The sequence below is a fragment of the Mus caroli genome, unplaced genomic scaffold (assembly GCF_978045245.1).
Source record: "Mus caroli unplaced genomic scaffold, Mus_caroli_1 scaffold_9, whole genome shotgun sequence".
Lineage (NCBI taxonomy): Eukaryota > Metazoa > Chordata > Mammalia > Rodentia > Muridae > Mus > Mus caroli.
Window position 1 is genome coordinate 56,111,877 of NW_028227264.1, and position 23,726 is coordinate 56,135,602.

At 37.3% G+C, this 23,726-nt stretch overlaps 1 protein-coding gene across 3 annotated transcripts in view; it reads left to right on the plus strand.

Moving 5' to 3' along the window:
* The window catches only part of Pkib (cAMP-dependent protein kinase inhibitor beta), a 97,997-nt gene that overhangs the window by 15,898 nt on the left and 58,373 nt on the right, over nucleotides 1-23,726 (plus strand). For all 3 annotated transcript variants that reach the window (XM_021174711.2, XM_021174714.2, XM_021174710.3), the window contains exon 2: nucleotides 1,396-1,487. The gene's annotated coding sequence lies outside the window, so the exon portion shown is untranslated. The remainder of the gene's footprint in view (nucleotides 1-1,395; nucleotides 1,488-23,726) is intronic.

The window sequence follows — 23,726 nt, forward strand, 5'->3', positions numbered from 1 at the left end:
TTAGAGTTGGACAGAGCTAAGCTTAAATCCTGGTTCTGGGATTTATTAGCTGTATGTCCTTGGGGATGGATATATCATTAAGCTTTGAAAAGCATTCAAAGCCGGCGTTGGCACTATGGTCATTCTACTGTACCATAGAATATAAGGAGTGTCCTTTCTAATGGTGGCTTTGTCCTGCATCATCTGCCATTGCTGTTCCCCTTGCCCATCCCCCACCCCCTTGTCACCTATCCTTTTGTGACCCCATCCTCTTCTACCTCTAGGAGACCTAAGTGGATATTTTTAGGTTCCAGACGTGAGTGAGAACCTGCAGTATTTTCTCTCTCTCTTTTAACTTCAGGGTCTTTTTGATATCCAAACACATAAGAATATACTTGTTGTCTCTGGAAGCAGAAACTCTTTCTTTAGGACTTCCCATCCATAAAGGGAAACAGCAAGATGTAGGAGTGTGAGCCGCTTCCTTCCCGGGGGGTCCAGGACAGATTTAGTGCTAGAAGTAGCAGATTTTTGTTTTTGCTATTTCTTGTTCTTCAGGAATATTAACAGAGGCACATTTGCTGTTTCATTGCATGGGGCCATCCTTTAATCCCAGGGTAATCTAGAGAGACAGGCAGGATTGTCAATGCTCTGTCTAAGGCAAAAGATGAGCCTCCAAGTCAGCATCTGATCTATGGAAATGAAAATAACAGTTTGTGTGTGTGTGTGTGTGTGTGTGTGTGTGTGTGTGTTATTATCTTTAAAAGGCTGACATTTTATGTAGAAAACCTAAAACCTAAAAGAATACAAATGGAAAAACTACATGTAGGTCAGCTGCCTGTGCACAGGAAACCTTTAGGCATTATGTGTAAACTGGATTTTATTGGATTTTTCTCTTCAAGAATTCCAATACTGTGGCATATGACTGAGGAATACAGTAGTCTTGCTTCTATGCATTAGGATTCAAAGACAACTGCTGCATGGATTGTCACCTTTGCAGGCACAGGGTTGAGAGAGGCTGCCACTCACACAAAGGATTCATTTGAAATGGAAATTTGAAAATGTGAAAAGAAACATGTGTTTTCATTTTAAGCTCTTCTTACACAGTTTAGCAGAAAACCCAAGGAAGGTTGCTCAACTATCAGAAGATAATTGGTATATATAATACATCCATATTTCTTAATATATATATATATATATATATATGCATGCATGCATGTGTATGTATATATAAAGACAGGCAGCTGTTTGCTTAAGAAATCTGTCCTCCTAATCTTAGAGAAACAGAAAAATTATGAGATTATTTTATCATTTTAAGTGACATGGTTTTGCTCAAGAAAGCTCTTGTTTATTTCAATGAAGAACAAAGGACCAGAGACATTTATCTTTATAATTTTTCTTCCTGTTTGTTTCCTTTAGGGGTCATGATATACTGGGAACCACACAAGATTAGTCTGGGGAGGCAGAAACCATAAAGCCCCTGAAACCAGGTCCAGAGAGGAACGATAAAGGTAGGTAAAGTTTTGGTCCCGTTGATCCTTGGACCGATGCTATCACTGACTATATCTTTATTACTCTAAAGCCAGGGAACAGCAAAGGATGGCTAGGGAGAGACTGGCCTCAGTTTAGAAAGTTACTCAATACTGTTCTGTCAACCATTTCTAGTGATGAATAGCAAACACTACACACATTTCCATCTGATGTCACCTCGGGACTGGGGGAAGTAGAGAAAGACCATCTTTTGATATTTCTATTCTTCTTAGCTGTGTCTCTTTAAATTTCTCTCAGTGAAAGCCAATTGGTCATTAAAATCTTTTAAAATTCTAGTCTTTAATGCTGGATACAAATTCGCTACATTAATTATTACTCTCACTGGAAATATTTTTCTGAGAGGCCACAGTAAGCAATGCCTGTAAATGATCTTTTGTTTCCTTGAGACAGGCAGGGTCTTACTATATAGCCTGAGCTGCTCATGAACATGTATCCCAGGCGTTGGGCTCAGCCTTGCAAAATATTAGGACTGCATGACTATTTTCAAATAAATTCTCTTGATGGTTCTGACTGGTGGACATACAACTCAGATTAATGTATTTTGAGGACCGGGAAAATAATACAGAATATCTTTAAATCATTTATGTATATGTATCTTGATATATAGATGTATATGCACACAGGTGAGGCATGTGCAATCTTAACAATGATGGAATTTTCCTTGAGGCCACTCTAACCCATAGTTCTGTGTTCTGCTGTCTGGAGTGAGGTATTTGCTCCTCCATCATAGTTTGAATGATGGGTGAGAACACTGACAAGGCTTCATCTTAGGTGCAGTATACTCTTATTCTTGCATCCCCAAGAGAACAGTACAGGGAGGCAGCAGCAACAAGTAGGTATTGACAGGGGCTTAGGCCCTGTGCCTGCTTTCTGGAGACTGTTTGTTTGTTTGTTTTGTTTTGTTTTCAACATCTAAGATTTAGATAGTGGTAATGAGTTCTATGTCTTATTGAAACATTTTAATGTCCACTTTCAAACTTGTCAACAAAGAATAGCATCGTCATTTGACGTTTGCTTTCTATAAGCAAAGGATTTTAGTAAAATAATTTTGTGAAAAACACATTTCTACAGGAGTTATTCTAATCTCTAAAATGGTGAAAATAATAAACTTAGAGATTCTTGCTACATACTTGAAGACAATTAAAACTGATCGATAAAATAATTACTGGGTCACTGTGGTGGGATGAATGCTCAGGATTTATAAACAGAAACCATTAATCCAGTTCTCATGACAGTTCTGGCAGGAGGTGAAGAGGGTTGTTCCCTTCTGTCATGAAGGCTGACTGCGTAGCCAACTGCACATATTTGGCCAGTGGGTGGTGAAGTTTGACATGAGTCTAATTCTGTCTACTGTCAAACCTATGTCCTTGACCAGTATGGAGAACAAAAGCTAAAATACTGGCTTTAAAGAACAAGGCATCTCACTTTCATCAGACACTTATCATCCACTGCTAGAATATACACTTTTAAGGAACACATTATTTCTCTACACAGTGGGCTCTGTGAAGAAATATATATATAATTGGAATGTGATGATGGTCAAAGCTGGAAATTTCAATTAAATAATTTTACAATTATAGACCAAAAAAAAAAAAACCCTACACTTTTGATTTTATAACAGACTTCAAATGTTTATTTTTTAAGAAAACACATGTCTAGATCATTTAGTAAGTTAAGATAGCAAAAGCTAATGAAAATATAAGAAAATCTTTCCAAGAAATCAGAAAAAAGTTCTAAGGGTTAACTGTATAACAAGTTTGATCAGCTGAACTTAGCCTCACTTTATAAATTCTAATGGATATAATAGAAATTGTTATCTGTCAAAAACTATTTTAAACTTCTTATAATACACATTTTTTTTTCAAAATTTAACCTCTAGGGAGTTCCAGTTACTATCATTTTCATTTTACAAACTTGGAAACTGACAGGCAAAAAAGCTGAAACAACTTAGCCAAGTCCACAGACATTAAATAGCAAAATAGAATTAGTAGTCAGGGGATTTAATCTATGAGTCCTTATTCTTAAACACTATATATTGCTGTCTTTTTAAAAGTTGTAATTTTTAAAATTTATAATTATGAAAAATATGACAAAGTAAAGAGTATCAGAATAGAAGGATACAGTTACTCAGGCATAGAAAAATCTGGAGAGATACCTCAGCGCTCAAGAGCACTGACTGCTCTTCCAGAGGTCCTGAGTTCAAATACCAGCAACCACATGGTGGTTGATAACCATCTGTGAGGATACCAATGCCCTCTTCTTGTGTGTCTGAAGACAGCTGCATTGTACTCACATTTAAAAAAAAGACAATGGTATAAATCAGTTTGTCTACAATAAATAGACAATATGATAAAGTAATCTCATTTATAGCAGTCATGCATACCTGTGGATAGGAAATATATAAGAATTAAATGAAGAGGGCAATGAGAGAACGAGAAACACACAACAGAGTTAGCAGTGAGCAATGTCTCCATTGTGTTCCTGTATAAGAATAATAAGTGTTGTATAAAAGTTACCCACCCCATATACACTTATAAATTTGATATAATTAAATTTGTAACCTCAAAAAGAATTTGTGGGAAAGCTTGCCATTCACATGGAAGAACAAATGGCCTGGGGGAAACCTTTTTGAGAAAAAAAATATAATTTAAGAACATGCTTTTTCTGAGTATTAAAACACGTTAGCACAGTGAGCTACTTCCCTCTTACCATTACCACTACTAACACAGAAACTTAAAGGAACGGTAATGATTTGAAGAGGAATGTTCCCATAGGCTCCTGTATTTGACTCTTGGTCTCTGGGTGGTGGCACTGTTGGGGAGGTTATGGAAGCTATTGGAGATGCCCCCTTGCTGGAGGAGGTGTATCATTGGGTTTTGAGGATTTGCCATGGCCCTGCTTTTCTCTCTGCTTCCTGTGTGGTTGAGATGTGACCAGTCAGCTTCCTGTTCCTGCTGCCCTCCCTGCCTGTTACATGCTCTTCCTGTCTTTGTGGACTCTATCCTTCTAGAACCTGTCAGCCAAATAAACAATTTTTCTCTTCAGTTTCACTGCTCATGGACTTGTATCACAGCATCATAAAAGTAACAAGTACAGGAGGAATTAAATTAATTCCATGGAAAAGGAATATGTAATGCACACACTTCATATTGATAAAGTGTCTGCTATTCAATGACCATAGTAACAATAATTGGTTAATGTTTGGAAAAATGTAAATACACAAGTATTGAATGAAGATTGATAAGAGAAGAAAAATGGTAACTGAAGGAAAATAGATTAGTGATTGTCTTTGCAATCTTGTTTAGCATTCTATTAAAAGAAGAATCCATGGCTGAATTATATGAAAACTTCCTTGTATGTCAAGGAGCAGGAGACAAAACAGTATGACACTAAGAATGAATTTGTTTCACTTTGAGAGTAGAATTAATAAATCTTGTAAGTTCTGACTAACGTTCCAAAAATATGACTATTTAAAGGCCTAGTAAAGTGAAGGTCTATAGGTAAGTTAGTTTTCTACTCTCAGCAGCAAAAGTCAATAAGGACACTATCAAAGGAGATGGGTATGTTAAGTCATAACATAGGAAATATCTCATTCTGTCTATCTGTCTATCCATCTATCCATCTACCTACCTACCTACTTACCTATCACCTATCTACATTATATATATATATATATATATATATATATATATATATATATCGATTGATGTACCAATATATTGATATGTAGATATAGCTACCTATATAGAGAAAAATGATATAGATCATATGTATCTTGATGTCATAATGTTTATATACCAGTTAAGTGTAATAACTGTATTCCAAGCAATAACCTGGGAAAATGGCAGTTTTCTATCAAAAAGGCCAGCTAAAATTGAGCTACAGTATTCACAAGAGTAGGGGACTTTTAGCAGGCATTCTTATAGTTCTTTAACATCAGTGCCTGCTTTAGAAGCTATGTGTAACATCTTTGAATAATTCAAATTTTGTACACATGAAAACATATCATTAGTAGTAAAAATGAAATAATTACAGTTCTTCAAATGCAATAGATAACAACAGTGGAGTGGTATGGTGATAGAATTTGCAGGAAAATGTTTCCAGTCTTATGATTGTCATGTATGGTGTAAGAAAGATGGCTACTTCACCTCCATCTAGAGGTGAAATAAAACTCTCATTTTAAAGGCTGAATCCCCAAAGCTAATGTGAAGGGAAAGCTATCACCATCACCGTACACTGATGAATTTCATGTTGTTGATAATAAAAGTTTTAGAGCTTAGTGGGCAAAAGCACTTGCCACACAAGCTTGTCAATATGAGCCCAATTTTGTGAAGCCACAGGGGGAGAGAGAGAAGTGACTCCTGAACACAGTCTTCTGACCTTCGTGCACATGTGTAGGTTTCGGATTATGCCAAGGGATCTAGATTGTCAACTCTGGTTTGTCCCATCAAAAGGGTTCTTGATTGTATTGAATGTGTTTCAACCCATCCCAAAGCAGCTTGCTAGTGCATGGTTAGTGACTTTGGGTATGCTAGAGTTAGGATGCTGTGCTGCAATCAATTCCTGTTTATCCATCATGCTATGGGTATCAATAATTGAACAAGGTATATTAGTCATTGAGAAGTCCAAAAGGACTCAGTGGTTGATCTATTCCTAGGTCATTCTAACAGAAGTCAAATAAAGCAGTTAGGAACAGTGTGTTGCCATGTAAACTCAATGTACTTACCAATTACAGTAAATGAGCCATTCCATGCTTAATGCTCCCCTTTCCAGTCCGCCTTTATGAGCTCACCTTGCCTTTGTTTGTAACCATCTATGCTGTTTCCATGTAGCATGTGTGTAACTCAGGATGGTTTGATTTGCAATTTTTCTACTTTATGAAGTGAAAGTGATATCCATTTATTAGCAGCAGTAGTCTGAATATTGAATGTTAGTGTTTTCTCGAATGGCACTATGTGTTACAACACTCTGGCTATGTAAATAACAACAGTAAGCTGCAGCTTCCAGTCAACCATGCAACCATGAAAGAAACAATAAAGGCTCTACAGTGACATTTCTAAGTCTTAGTGTTTCATAGGTTAAGTGTGCTGCACAAACTTTGACCTACAGGATTTTCAAGGTAATTTTATAATAACATTAGTCCATTGCCAGTCAAGACACTTTTGTGCATTGTATCTTGCGACATTTAAGCAATATAGAGAATAAAGAATAAAATCAACTCCCATTTCTGAGAAGGGATACATTTCATTGTGATAGTCCCGAAACTTTTTTTAAATACAGTGCTACAGTTGGTTAACTGGCAGAGCATCATGAGCAGTATACATGGTTCTGATACTTTTTATGGTTTTTTTTCCACATATTTTAAATTTACAAAAACCCATCTACTTTTTACATTGTTTTTAAGATCAGTGAGGCTCTGTCTTTCCAGCTCTGTTCTCCTTTTGGAATTGTGTATCACTTGGAAATGCAAGTATTTGTTTGCTGTTTGTGTTCACTCTCCTGCTTGCCTATTAAGAGGATTCACCAATGACAGGATGTTACTGTTGGAAGAGTTAGAAGAAAGCTCCTTATTAGATGCTTTTTTTTTTTGTTGTGGTTATAAAAAAAAAAAAAACCCAAGAAATAAGGGAGGGAAGGAGGGTGTGTTTTGGCTCATGGTTGGGAGTGTACCACCCATCAGAGAGGGGAAGGCATGGAAATAGAAACAGGAGGAGACTCATCAGAGTCAGGAGGCATCATAGAATGTTAAATGCAGATGCTCAATTCACTTTTTGCCTTTTTACTCAGTTCTGGAACTCTGGCCCATGCAAGTGGGACTGCCCACTTAAAGTGTGGAGTTTCCCCTATCAGTTAAATCTCCTTGGAAGCTACTTCAGAGAAACCAAAAGGTGTGTTTCTACTGTGATTGTAAATCTACTTGATAGTGATAATTAACCTCCGCAGCATCCTCCATTTATGGGTCTCTATATGTCGAGTACTGAAGCCATTTGAAGATGATAAAAGTTAAAGTGGATGGGAAGATGGGAAACATGAATAAATGAAGGAAAGAGCAGACGAGTCATATGGAGAGTCAAAGTAACTGTTAAGGAAGTGAGACCACAGCAGGTGAATTGACTTTCTCAAAATAAGCAGGTTTTGTGCCTAAGGTTTATCCGTACCTACAACCTTTACACAGGCAAAATGAAACCAAAAGCTTGGTATGTCACAGATCACAGGCCTCCACCTAGTCAATTGATTTGTTACGTAAGCAGGAACACACCAACAAACCATATCCAAGTGAATCACACTACTGTTGCCAGTCAACACACTTGCTTTTGTATTCAGGCTACAGGGGCAGAGCACTGGGTTTCTCTCCTAGTTTCATGTACTACCTCATCATTCAGGACGACTTTAGGTATCACTTGAGGGGCTGCAAACATTTTCTGTTAAACAAAAGCTAGTTAATGAAAAAGATTTTCAAGTCCATGACAATCCCCCAAATGATGTAGTGAGAAATGGCTTTGATATTTAACCAACCAACCAAACAACCATGTGTGCAGTACAGTTTGATCTTAATGGGACTGGTTGTTTTTAAGTTTTTTATTTGCAGCTTTCCTATAGGTTATGTGGCAGGGTTAATGCTGGTCCTTTAACTCACAGCCCAAATCTCAGAATCAAACAGTTGCATAGGATAAAATGCAAAATGATTTTTGTTCATCTCTTTATTCATTATGTTTCTTATGTGTGAAAGAATAGAGAGAACGTAATGAATCCTTCGAGCTCCCCTCACCAAAATCAACTGTCTGCTATTCTGATTTCAGAATGGCTGGTAGCAACATACCTTCTTCCCCTTTGAGCATTATGAATCTAACCTAGCTACTGATTCCCTTTGGGTGAAGCAGTCTGGCCCATTTGTTCCAATACAAAAGAGAATATAGTTTGTCAAGTTGGAATTCACTGGTCATGAGAGTCCATAGCCTACTTAGGGATTTCTCAGCCAAAATTTGTTCTTCCCTACGGTTGTTTTGATTTGGGGATAATTAACAGACATGGCATGTCCATTTCTAGAAAGGTTTGGGAAATGTCAACATTCTTCTGGGGACAGAACTATGTCAGCTTGAAAAGCAAGTTTGTGGATGCAACCAAGGCCTGCAGTTCCCTGTGGTTGAGGTAGCCTCAGCAGTTCTGGGCAGTCAGTAAACACTGAGTTTGTATCATTAATGGTGCATGGTACTATGGTAGATCAGTCTTTATCACATTTTTATTTAAACTTTGACCCCAGTGTATCTCCTAAGATTAAGAGGAATGTAACTATTTTTTAAAATAAATTCACTTCAAATTTGTTCCTATTTTAAAAGATGTTTTACATATTTATAAAATAAATAAAATCAGTGTTCTTGACCAGCATGTAGGCAACAGAATTTTTAAAACACTAGTGTATTTGCTACAAGTTATATAGCAAGTTAAAAGTAATAGCTTGTCATGTGTAATAACATGCCACAGTAATAACTGCAAACAACATAAATGTTTGGTAATTATTAAAAACTCTAATGGTAGAAAATGATATATATAAATGTGCAACCTTAGAAGATCAAAGCAGTAACTAAAAAGATGACATCACTGTCCCAGAGTGACATCATTGTCCTAGAGCTGCCCACGAAGAAGCTGTTTTTATTTGTCTCAGATGATATATTTTCTGACCTTTGGAAGGCATTGTAGATATTTTAGCTGCTAATTATTATCAACATTTTCAACAAATAACAATTATATGTATGGCTATGATTACTGAAAGTATGAGGGACAGCAGTCCTTCAAGGTCACATTCACATTGTATATATGTGAAGGATCTCTTATTGAATTTAGTATGTGGCTTTTTATTATTGCTATGTAATAGAGAACATGGTTTAACTCTGTGACCTGATGCTAGATGAGTCTCCAGCATGAACCTCTCGAGAAGTGTGTGGAGTCTCTTGTTACAATTTAAATGCATATCCACAGCTTAAGTTTATCACATGAAGTTGTGATTATAGCAGCAATTTATAATTCCTTTTTGGGTTTTTCTTGTATCAATTAGTAAGTAGTCTGCTGCATGAAATTTTATAATATTTCTCATGCATGGTGGACATTTAAACCTCAGGAAGATTTTTGGGAAAGAACCTGAAAATTGGAAATTAAATCTCTTTCCTAACATGCTTTGTCACTATCTGGCTACAGTAGTCTCTGAGATCACTCAGAGGTGAAGCACAGTGCAATAAGCTAAGTCATGAGTTGCCAATCTTGACTTTTCCTTGCTTCCTTTTTGAGTTACATGGACTCAGGCAAATAATTTAACCTTTATGGGGGTATCATCTGTAAAATGAAACTGATATTAGTATTTCTCTCCTAAGGCTGTTAAAATGAAATTTATTGTTGTTTATATAATATATAAAGTGTTTCCTTATATAACTATTTAATTATTATTATTTAATGTTACTTACTATGATGTTTATGAAGTTTTTTTCCAGTTTGAAGGTCATATCATTTTAAGGCTGATTGTTTTCAATGTGTCTTTAACTTATTAAACTTCCATTGATCAATACACAGCCATAGAGTCTATCGCTGATTGATGGTTGTTCTTTTCTTTTCTTTTTTTTTTTTTTATAAACCAAAGACTATTTGCTGAACCAAAGAACTAAAGCATGACAAAATATTTACATGTTCCATAGCTTCATATATGTTGACAAAAACCTATCTGCCTTGAAAATAGTCTTCTAATTGTGTGTATGCTTTGTTTCCATGCTAAGGGGCCTTAATCTCATGACTTTACATATGTGCTTTGGATAGCAGGCTGTTTGGGATGCTAACTCGATGATTAATATTTCACCTCTGTTTATGTGTGAGAAGTTTCCACTTCTTATCAGATTTCTTTAGCACAAGTTGGCACATGTCTTATCACTTACTAGAAACTAGTAAACAACATCTGCTTCCATTATGCTTGAAACCTGTTCAATTGGTGTTTTCTGATTTAGAAGCAGGGCAAAGAGTAGTATAATATCACTGAAGAGCTTGGTGGTAGAGGTAAATGTCCATTTGTTTAAAGACTCTCCATCAGCATCAGAGTGTAAGAAGCGCTTGGAATTGTAATTTACTTAACTGATGGGAGAGTATCAAAGTAAGTCAGCAGGCTCCTTAGGAGGGAAGGAGATGATGGCAACAAGAGGTGGATCTGACAGCCAAGAGGTTGGAGACCATGAGAACCAGGAAGGCCCAGCAGATGGTATCCCAGCATGTGGGTTGGCCATGGTGACACAGAGTCTGGAGGAAAGTGATATCTGGGCAGATAACCAAAGAAGTCTGGCCATAGGTGCTGAGGCCCCAGGGTTGAGCTTGGGTAGAGAGAATAGCATGCCATCCAGGGTGCTAAAGCACAGGCTACATTCTGTGAAGTCACTATACCATAAAAGCTGTGCTATTTCAGGTTTGTCAGTTATGAAGACTGAGGGCTGTGGGAACAAGGATACCAGTCGGTATTCTAGCTACCAAGTCTGAGGTTCTTCAATTAGAAGTCACAGAAGTGTAAGACACATATGTGTTAGTCAATATGTGCTCTATGTTACTAAGGAGGATAATTAAAAGGCAGCTTGGAACCAGCCTGGTTAGTTTCATCATGGGAAGCTGTAGTAGCTTGCAAAATGGTCAGAATCCCTGACGGTTGGTACTGCTCACACACAGACAAGGTTAAGTGACACATGAAACATGGACGTGCTGTTCTATGCATTTTGGACTTATCCTTGGGGGGAGGTCATCTGTCAGATAAAAGAATGGTGGCAGGTGGTTGTTTACAGCTGAAGTCTACTTGCAGAGGAAGAGAAACAGTGGAAGCTTGCCGAACTCATTTCCTTATAGTGACACGAATGTCATTGGCCTTTTTTTCCTGGCAAGGACTGTCACAACAAATTCTTTGACTGCCAAGGAGCAAAAGGACACTGGACACTGAATCACTTCAGTCTTGGTTTAGACGTACTTCTCTTGTTGGACTTAGACCTTAACATATACTTATGTATCCATGATCAATGTAAAGTACTGTCCTTCCTCAAAACAAGATTCAAGCATTCTCATGCTTCATATTTTTAACATTTATTTGTTTTTACATTATTATGTGCATATGTTGATTATCTTCATGTGTGTATGTGCATAGTGTGCCTGTTTGGTGCCCATGGAAATGTGACAGGAGTAAGAGATCGTCTAAAACTAAGGTGGTAAATGATCACCTGCTTCCTGACGTGGGTGGTTAACCAACCCCAGTGCCTCTATGAGAATAGCGAGTTCCTTAAGGACAGACTCAACACTCTGATGCTATATCTATATTAAAGAAATAGTAGTGTTTCCATAGGTTGCTATGAAGTTTTGAAACTTGGAAAATCCATATCTTTTTTTCCAAACAGCATTGTTTATAATGGTGAATGTGGAATGGCAGTACATTTAAGTGGTTATTTAACTTCTTGCATCTCATGGATTCTAACGTTTTGAATTCTGACCTTTTGTATAGCTTTGGGGCAGGTTATTTACCATACAGGTAAATATGAGGCTTTACTTTCTCAGGTTCACTGTTCTTTATATAATACTGTCATTTTGGTAGTCCTCAGGAAATCAAGATTGTTTTTATTGAAAAATCTCATACTTTAAATAATTTTCATATGCTCTACTCTTACTTATCCTCACAGTGTGGACATAATTGTATATGTCCAGGCACACCAGAGAATAAGATCTAGAAGGGGAAAAATTACAAGGCATTTTGCAACTGGTCACAAAGTAAGTGACTTTGTGAGCTGGCAGAAGGACTGGCCAGAAACTCAGGAGCAATGGTTGAAATGTCTTTCGCCAATAGAATTTCATTTTAGTAAACCTTCATTCTGCTCTCAAGCCCTCTAAGGGATTGTTTCTGATTATGAAAGGTAAACCTCTTAGAGTCGGTTGACTGCAGATACTATGTGTACAACCTATTTTACAACAACACCCAAGTCAGCCTATGATAACTGAAGACAATGATGTCAACAAAGTAACTCATGGATTTGTCATTAAAGTCCAACCTTCATCACCTTTGCACCCCTATGCCTTTTCTTTAACTCTTCATCTCAGGGGCTATGACAAAGTCAATCTTCTGTAATATGATACAACCCCTTTGAAGAATGTTTTATTTCTAAAACTATACTAGCCATTTCTAGAAAGAGAATATGCTGTTGGTTGATATTTGCTATTCTTCACATCGTGTTACTTTAACACTATGACACAGCTATAATTGCTCTGTGTAGTAAAGGTTAGATGATAAATGCTTAAAGACAAAAGCAAAACTACACATACATAATGAAATAAATGCTCATAATTATAGGTCTTTTCTTTAGAACTGGGTACACAGCCAGAGCTGGTATTCTTTAATACAAACATTGTGCCAACCATTCATTATTGTTTTTGCTCTTAAGCAGCCACACCAATACATTTCTTTGTCTAGTAGAGTGACCAACACTATCATCAGGGATGCATTAGAAAGCAGCTATATTGCAATAGCTGTTCATCTGCCTATAGTATTTACATATTATGCACAAATGTTTGTAAGGCAGACTAAAGCTTCTCTTCCTGTCAGTGTGTTATAGCAGACTCCTGATGGAGCCATATGAGTGAGCTGATAGGAGAGATAGTAAGACAGTAGTATAGACTGCAGATATGTGGCCTAGCTCCTGATGTAAATTATTTGTGTCATTGAGATTTGCTTGAGTTCAGTCTTATACACATGGCTTCTGTTCAGTATTGAAGTTCTTTGTACTAGTTGGTCTAACAATTAGTTTATAATGCTTATGGTAAGATGGTGGCCCATGGTTTATTAAGACTTAAAAAGCTAAACAAATGCTATTTCTCAAGGGGAGGGTAATTATCTGTGGAAGAGTCCTCAGGGTTCACCATGATTCACTTGTAGGGTCTGCTGTGGCCTCTAATCAGCGTTTTTGTCAGCTACTAGGACTTAAAGCTCCATCAGATCTGATGAGTCGTAAGTCCCAAAAGACAGAACACAGCAGCCTGGCCTTTCTGTGGTGTCTTCCCTTATTCACAAACATACTCTAAACTGGTGGCAGCTTCTGTGATCACTCAGCAAGTGGGCCAGAGTAGCACACACAAGTTAACAATCTGTTGCTTTCTAAATCTATGGACTCATTAGACATTGTGCTTCCTTGGAGAAGACATAAGGGGCAAGTGCAACTTCCATTTTACTTTTAAGAGAATTTGCTAAGTGCTTTACATTATTAGACCTCTGGAGACCCAGCATGTATGGAAAGGCCCACATAATTGTATAGGTGAACTAACTGGAAAGAGTGGTGGGAATTTACCACTGTGCCTTTCAATTTCTCCATGATGTCATGAATCTCTGCAGAGCATCAAGAAGTCTTGTTTCATTTTGTTTTTCCAAGCACAAACTGTGATAGGATTTTCCACTTGAGTAATCTTACCTCACCACACAGGTTTTTATGCTTGGCAGGTTTAACCGCTTCAGACAGTATAGAAAGTCTTCTAGTCAAAGAAAACCCACCAGCCTTGAGGAGGTTGCTGTTCAAAGCTTTACTGGGTTATCCCATATATCCCCACCCTAAGTTTCTTGATCCTATTCCTTCTCACCAATGAACCACTTTCAGAGAAGGAATTCTGTAAGGCAGAGAATTATTTTGTTATAAATGAGCAACGTACAAGGGTGAGATCTTCTATGTGAAACACAGGTACAATGATTGTAGGAGATAAGGACTTATTTGAAAAATACATAAATTTCAAGTCATTTATGCAGAGCTTGAGTTGGGAATATCAAGTACAAAGTTAATATTTTCATTCCCTGTTTTTAGAAGTTAGCTAAAATACTCTTTCATTTGATTAATGTATTGTAATGTATTAGTTAATCGAAAATATCCCATATAAAATGCATTTAATACATCTGACCTATCCAATACAGCATCTCAGCAATTCTGCAGTATAGAGTACAGGTTGTGTCTCACCTGTGGTGCCTGATGGAAACCACTCATGTTACTGCTCGGCCTCTCTAGATAGTATCCTATTATGTATCAGAAAAAGATGAAAATTTAAAATACAGTTTCTACTGAGTGTGTACTGTTTTTCTTTGCAGCAAGAGTTTCAGTCAATTTTAGGTTGGAAATTTTCTCAGTTTAGGATAGGAGATACATAATCAAGCATACAAATATATGGTTACTAATTGCGATGACTTTTACAGAAAAGATATAGATTGCTACACAGAGTAACCTCTAAAACCCTTCATATGTGCCATGTTTATGACTATAATTTATTTAAATTTGAATAACCCTTAATGGGTAAATGTCAATTTTAGGCTTTATCCTTCTACCTATAAATTACTGACAAAAAAAAAACCCCAATTGTTTGATTTTGTAGATGTACAGAGCTGTGAAACTTAAAGACTTAAAAAATGTGTGGAAATAGCAATTTTGAGTTCAAAGACAAAAGTGTTGGTGTGTTCTCTCACTTGATGGCAATCTTACATTTTTTACTAGTGTAAGTTTTGTTTAAATGATATTGTATATATATTTTGTATATAATAATTTTAGGAGATGTTTCTTCTTCATTATTATTGTAACTTCAGATGTATTTTTTATTTGGTTATGGGGCTAATATTTGTACATGTAGAATCTGGCCAACAAAACTTTTGCATCTGTGAAGTAAGAGATCTGTTAAATCTGCAAGAGAATATTGTATTATATAGATATGATTAATGGTTAGGTGTTTTTTTTAAAAGTGCAATTGCATAAATATCACTTGATTAACACAACTGTACTAAGACTTTTAAGCACATTTTACCTCAGCTGAAAAAAATATCAAATCATAAGTATTCGGTAGATTTGTCTATGCATTCAATCCATTCACTATTTTAATCGTAGGGAACCTGGTGTATATCTGGCCTCACTTGTCTGCTCATACAGCTGATTCTCACTGACCTCAGTGCAGAGGGCCAAGTATGGCTCTAGATGAGTGGCCAGTCAGGAACTCAGCAAAGAGGAATAAGTGGGCAAGAGAAATGAGGGGGGATTGGAAACCCTAAGGGGAGGACCAGAAGAGCAACAACGACATCCTTAACTTGTAAGTGTGGCACCAATACATTAAAAACAGATGTGCAATGCAGTGAAATTGAGTCATTCTGTTGAAGGTGAGGTTGCCAGTGGCTGTGTTTGCTCTGCACACACACTGTAGATTTCCCAGGTCCCCCTACCTTACTTGCCTCCTCAGAGGTTTCCCAGACCTCCCTATTTAATTAAAGTTCATCCTGACTCCTTGTGTTTAAACAGAGTAACTTCCCCCTTCATGTCTCTTAGCAAAACACATAAAATTTGTTCTATGTTCTCTTTTGCTTATTACGGGATTATCCCAGCTAGCTCCTAGTTAGATGAAGGCACATTTATCCAAGCTTTCCATTGATTACTTTATTATAATAGCTATGTTTCTCCTCAAGATGACAAAATACTGCCTAGAAGCAATCTAAGGGCGGGTGGGTTCATGGTTTCCCATGTCTTAGTCCACCAAAGTGGGGAAGGCATAGAGGAGGCCTGGTTGTTGGAAGTCTGTGCCTGTATTAGTTTTCCTTGGCACATGAAGAGACAAGGTGAGGCCTCTAGAGGCAGGTATACTCTTCAAAGTCCAGACCCTAGTGACTCAATTCAGCTGTCTGGGCCCACAGATTTTAAAATAGCATCATAGGCTTGGGGCTGAAAACATGAGCTTGTCTATGGATGACATTTTAGATTCCAACCACAACAGTTATCCTCAGTGTCTGCCTTTACCCAATAAAACTTGCATTTGAAATTGTTGCTCGTGGCTATATGTTCATTGGGAACACTCACGACTGTCACCAAAATGCAATAAATGTGGTGTTATTTTTAGCCATGCAGCTTCAATATACATGGGAAGTGATTTACCTCTAAACTGTATCTATTCATCCAGAAGTAGAATTGTAGTTTATGGTAGTGTCTTTAATTGCTATTAATTGATATGAATTACTGATTATAGGGTAATATCTTAGAAATGACATGGCTGTAGTTTCCTGTGGTGTTCTGTAGGGGTTCTAATGTGTGAATGAATGCAGATGTATTTGGATCCTCTCATTTTGAGGTTTTCTGCAATACTGCTTCAGGTCTCTCCATAATTTAGTAAGAATTTCTTGGCATTTTATTTGCAGTGACCACCACCACTTCCAGCACAGCAAATTATATTTGTATTTATCTTTTTTTGTTTATTTGTTTGTTTTCGAGACAGGGTTTCTCTGTATAGCCCTGGCTGTCCTAGAACTCTGTAGACCAGGCTGGCCTCGAACTCAGAAATCCGCCTGTCTCTGCCTCCTGCGTGCTGGAATTAAAGGTGTACGCCACCACACTCAGCTGTATTTATCTATTTTTTCAGTTGTGCATTTCTAATTAGTAAAAGACTAGAGAGAAAACTATCTTAAACACCGACTTTCAGCCACACCTCTGTGTATTCATTAAGCCAATAGATTTCTCAAAAGTCAGTTTTGCAGGCACAGGAATCAAGTGACTCACACTGGAGTCATTTAAAAACGTAACTAAAGATATGGGCTCTGATGAACGTCAGATATGTTGTGGTGTATGTGCTAACATTCAGAAATTCTAGTTGTACTTTTACACTCTGTGCATTCCCCCAAACACAATAGCGATATCTTCTATTACCCCAGGTGATGCCTGAAGTCATGGATATTACCAAATCCTGTATGGACTATTTTTTCTCCTAGATAGTATGAATACCAATGGTTGATATATCTTTATTGGAGTCATGGTCTGACTTCAAATCTTGGTACTGTCAATTCTGAGCCTGCGCATTTGGAAGGCTTCCCCGTCTGAAGATTGCTTTTCATTGATGAATTAGGGATGGTCATGCCTATTGTGAAAATGTAATAATGCCTATTTGGTAGCATCTTTTAGTTGTTTAAAACAACAATATATAAAAAAAAAACTATTTGTAATTTATGCTTTAGCCAGGCTTCTACCCAAATTAGAACTTTTTGGGGCTTGGGGGGTTTTTTGTTTGTTTATTTGATTTTTGTTTTTGAGAAGGTTTTAAGTTTACATCTCTTCTTTGTCTTCTTGGTTAAAGGGTCAATGAGGAAAAGTCCCTAAAAATCAAGAAATATGAGAGGAAGGCAGAATAATATACTTGTGTTCTTGTTACAGTTTAATTATAAAACACCCCCCTACACACACAGGCTCACGTTTAGATAATTGGTCCTTTGGAAGCAGCAGTAATAAAACTTTAGAGAGCGAGGCACAGCCAGAGAATGTAGGTCAGTAGGACAAGTAGTTCGAGGTGTCTTATTCTTGTCTCTTTCCTGAATTACTTTGTGCTTTCTGGCCACCATTAAGTAAACAACTCTCATCTGGCTACAAGTTCCACTGCTGTGATGTTCTGCCCATGCAGTAGTGTCAAGAAAGCGTGAGCTAAAAAAAGACTCTACAACCTCAAACTGAGAACACTTCCCCTTAAGTTGATTCATGACTTTGCAAAAGAACTAACAGTGCTCATGTAAGTTACAGATAATATGGTTTGATCTATGAAATTATTATGGAGATCAGTCAAAATAGCACTTATATGCATACTTAAAACTTTGTGTTACAGCAATTACTTGATGATGTTATTATAACTGACAATAATTTTAGCATTATGATGGCTACCTAAGAGTTGGGGGGACGGTGCTTGAGGCCCCTAAAAATTCTACATGAGAAAGTTTAGATATTTTACTTTATGTTTTAAAGTTTGGTGCTTATTTATAAAATAGAAATGTCAGTGGTTGCTGTCCATTAATGCTGTTTAGTCCTGAAAAACATTGAAGTCCATAAAGATATTCTTGTAGTCTCTGTACATTCATTCAAAGCACCTGATGATGTTATCTTGAGTCACTAGGCAAATGTGTTAAACAGTTAAAAGAACTGCGAAGCTCCTTTCCAGAGAGATTGTACTTTTTCACATTCTAACCAGCTATGAATAAAGTTTTCAGTTTTTCTTCATGCCTGATAGCACCGCCATTGTGTTTTATAAATTATAGCTGTCATTGTGTATGCAAAGTGATGTTTCATTTTGACTTTGCTTTCCATGTTGTTCATGGTTAATAACGCTGAATACAATTTCATGTGCACATTGGATTTCTTCTTCAAGACTGTCCATTCAGATCTGTTGCCTGTACTTTTTTTTTTTTGTTAGTTGTGTTAATTCTGTGCTCAAAATGCATCTATAAAATGTATCTTGATTGGTAGATGTATCTATTGGCATTTTTATTGGTGGTGTGTGCATCTGTGATTGGCAAGTAGTTTCATGCTAGGGAAGGTCATTTCACTTTCTGATGTCTAACATACAGAATTTTTCACTTCCATGAAAATTAATTTATCTCTACTTTTTCTTATCTATTATGTTTTGGTGTTATAACCAAGAAAGAGTTGACATGAGGCATTGATCTATGGGTATAACAGTATGTTATTAGGAGTCATTTTCTTTTTCTTTTTTTTCTTTTTCCAATTTTTTATTAGGTATTTTCTTTATGTACATTTCAAATGCTATCTCGAAAGTTCCCTATACCCTTTCTCTGCCCTGCTCCCCTACCTACCCACTCCCACTTCTTGGCCCTGGCATTCCCCTGTACTGAGGCATATAAAGTTTGCAAGACCTAGGAGCCTCTCTTTCCACTGATGGCCGACTAGGTCATCTTCTGCTACATATGCAGCTAGAGACACGAGCTCGGGGGGGGGGGGAGAGTCCTGGTTAGTTCATATTGTTGTTCCACCTATAGGATTGCAGATCCCTTTATCTCCTTGGGAACTTTCTCTAGCTCCTCCATTGGGGGCCCTATGATCCAATCAATAGCTGACTGTGCATTGCTAGGTTTCTTTAGCAGGCTTATAATATCTTTTCTCCGAGAACCATGGCTTACTTAGTCCCAAGTTCTTGGCCACTTTTGCAATGTCAGATATGAGTTCTATTGGGCCTTTACTTCAATGAGTAAGAAATAGATGGTTCCTCCCATCACATCTGTACCACTTTTGAGCTTGCAGGCAGATTACTGTTGCATGTTGAAGGATGTGGATCTGGGAGTTGTGGATGATTGCTATTCCTTCTTGGTAGCATGCCGAGTACTTTCTAGTACCACACTACTATTCAGTAGAGATGAAGTCTCTAGTTACACACCAGGGTTTTCCCCCTGTTTTTCATGACATAAGTAAATGTTGCATTTGGAAATAGGGCCTTACCACTAGATTTTGGAGAGAAACCAGCAGCCTGTGATGTTTCGAGTGGTTCTGTGGGGCCACTTTGACTAATGACTTAACAAAATGTAACCCATTCTTGACACTTGACATTTTACTTAATGGCATAAGAAGTCTAGTTGGGTTATTCGCTCCGTTATTATTTGGTGACTCCACTTAGAATCCTTTCATATATAGAAACTTCTACAGCAGTGAATTTCCACATGGGTTTTCAAAAGGCCTCTGGTGTTAGCTTTCCCACCTTATAGTCCTTTGCTTACCTCTCTCTTCTATCCCCTCCATAATTAATCCTCTTGTTCAATTTTCACTATTATCTTTCCATAACAGTATATTCTATTTCTCTTTACTTAGGACAGCCCTTCCACCCCACCTGGTCCCTTATGAGGTACTTAATCTCTATGACTATTTAGCTTCTAGCACACAGACTGAAGGTTTCAAAGCTAACATCCACATATAAGCAAAAACATCTTTGTCTTTTGGGGTCTGAGTTACCTCATTTAGGATGATTTGTTTTAGCACCATCCATTTACTTGTAAATTTTATAATTTCATTTTTAAATGGCTTAGTAATTATCCCCTTGGTAAATGTTTCACAGGGAAACCAAACCAAACTACAAAAGGTGTGGAGTTCAATTTGTGATAGCAAACTATTCCTAAGTCTCGAGTATGTCCTGAGGTGTGATTGATTAATCAGTATCACTTCATAGAAGCAGACTGGTCTTTCTTCTTCTATGGGATCAATTGCAAAAAGCATCTTGGCTTGAGTTGGGATTTTCTGTTTGCTTGCCCTCATCTGTGCTGGGATCTTGTCTGATTTAAGCATATGCAGTTCTTGTCTGAGCTGTTACAGTTTCTGTTAGTTCATACGTGCATTTGTCTTGATGTGTCTGAAAAATAGTGTTTCTTTGGTGTTATCCACTTCTGGATCTTAAAATCTTTTGAAATCTATCATTTTTGAACAATTATATTTAGATTTAAACACTTGATTGTCTATGAACAATTGAGAAATATCAAATTATATATAGCTTATATATTTTCCCCTAAGAGAAAATATTTACCATAGCTAGATATTTTGGATGTATGGAACTTCATATAAAGATGAAGCAAAATTTTAAAGCATGATAATACTATGAGATAAGCATGCTCTTAACAAGAAATTGCTATTATTGTATATTAAAGCATAATGCAAATTAGTTATCTAATGATATTTAATGTTTATACAAGCTGAAGGCAGCCCAATGATCAAAAATTATTACCCTACCCAATATCATCTAAACAGATATTGCTAGTAGATGTCAGTATCTGAACAAACAGGAGATGAAAATTAATTTATTTTAGAAATATTTCTGTCAACAAAATTTGAAAAGTTTTAAAGAATAAAAATTTCCAATTGGGTATAGTACAATTATAGAAGTAGTTTGCATGGCACTATGGATATTTTTTAGAATTGATTCATTTTCCTATTCACCTGATTTCCTTCTGATTAATAGAGAAGAAGCAGAGTCTCTGGGAGGGTGGTTATCTCTTCCATGAGTAAAGTGCCAGTTTGTACCAACACTGAGCTAAGTAGTGACTTTCCTAGCCATTACTGCGTACATGCTGTATGGATTGAGTGAAGTGTGAGTCTCATGGTACTCATCTGTAAACTGAAGGTCACCAACGGTGATTTTCTTTGTCAGTGGCACAGAGGTCATCAACTGTGGAGTTAACACTGTTTAAAGATGTCTTGGTCCTAGCAGTTGTGTCTCGCTACCCCTAGTGGGGGTGCTAGAGCAGGAACTCAGTGTCTCAGTCCTTGCTCTCATCACTCTCTTGCCATTTTGGTATCATTTCTCTTCCATTTGATTTTGCTTGGGAAAATAACAAGAAAATAATGCTCTAATGCTATCAACATACTGCTTTGTTCTGGGTATCAGCCACCATGGTGATTAGTTGATATCAATTAATACCTGCAGGTCATGAGATGAAACACTATTTCCTCCCGGGTTATAAGGACAACAGTCATACTTGTTTAATGGCTCATCTTATTCTATTGGGATCTTTCTTTATTTGGGTACCCTGGGTACCCTGCAATAACTACTTTCAAATTTAATGGTGTTCAGAGGCACTAATGGTTATGACCTTAAATATCATTTTGAGAGGTACCACTCCACTCATGACACTAAATTTGATATTTCTGTTACAGTTGATATATGCTAGACTGAGAACCCCTTAGGGAACCATGGAGGGTGGGTGGGATCATTCAACTGAAAATCACAAGGTCCTTCTGCATCAATGACTTATTTTTTATAATTTATTTTGCAAAATGAATGCATTTTCCTGGTTGTGTGGCCATTCCTGTGTTTAAAGATGGGATTTAAACCAGTTCAGTATGATGTGTTGTAACACAAGGAGAATAACAGTCACACAGCCAGCCTATCAGGCTGGCGACTGACAGCTCCTACAGCAGCGTGAGACTTTGGAAGTGCAGCTTTTAGTAGGAATGGCAACTTTAAGAAGTAGCTCTAGTGAATCTCTACCAGAGCTGCTATTTTTCTCAGAGCCAGATAATTCCTGATACAGGGATAAGATGCTCTTATAGGAAGTATACATTTAGATAAGATGTATTAGGCGTGTAGTCATTATCAATAATTTGGGAGAAAGATGGTTTACATTTTCTATATCTATCTATCTATCTATCTATCTATCTATATATATATATATATATACAGATATCTATATCTATATGCACTGTTTTTTTCTGCCTTTTAAAATTTTCATCCCAACCTTTTGCCTTTTAATTTACTATCTTAAGATAAATTCTGTCAATGTAAGTTACTTCATTTTCAAAAGCAAATATATTTAGTATAATGTTTAGGACTTTGCTTGTCTCATAACCATTGTTCTAGGGAGGATATACCTTTGTGGAAAACATATTAAAACTTTTTAAGTTCTAAATTTGGACCCCAATGACATCAATGATTTTTAAATTGAGCTGAGAATATTCCTTGGACAAAGTGAGTCACAGCTGTGATGGCTGTCTGTGTGGCTGTAGACAATGACAGCTGTGATGATAGGTTGTGCAGCTGTAGTGAGTGACAGCTGTGATGGCAGTCTGTGCAGCTGTAGTGAGTGACAGCTCTGATGGTAGTCTGTGCAGCTGTAGACAGTGACAGCTGTGATGGCAGTCTGTGCAGCTGTAGACAGTAACACCTGTGATGATAGGCTGTGCAGCTGTAGACAGTGACAGCTGTGATGGCAGTCTGTGCAGCTGTAGACAGTAACACCTGTGATGATAGGCTGTGCAGCTGTAGTGAGTGACAGCTGTGATGATAGGCTGTGCAGCTGTAGTGAGTGACAGCTGTGATGGCAGTCTGTGCAGCTGTAGTGAGTGACAGCTGTGATAGCAGTCTGTGCAGCTGTAGACAGTGACAGCTGTGATGGCAGTCTGTGCAGCTGTAGACAGTAACACCTGTGATGACAGTCTGTGCAGCTGTAGTGACAGCTGTTTTGGCAGTCTGTGCAACTATAGACAGTGACAGCTGTGATTGCATTCCATGCAACTGTAGTGAGTGACAGCTGTGATTGTATTCTGTACAGCTGTCTGTTATGGCCTGCTGTCACATACTCTCCAGTTCTAGAAAGACTATGAATTAGAAAAGATAACATTTTGTTATTCAGAAATATTTCAGTTAGAGATGTGAATATGGCAGGTGCGGGTTTGTTTACAAGAGCATAATGCTTTGGAAGCCTAGAAAAGGACATCAGATCCCCTGGAGCTGGACTTAGTCACATGGTGTAGGTTCTGGGAATAAGAACTTGTATTCTCTGCAAGAGCAGTGTATATTTTGTTCTCTGAACCACTGAGACTACTCACTAGGCCTAAGCTTTTGGTCTTTGGGCTCATATATATGATTTAAAAAAAAAAAAAAGCACAGTA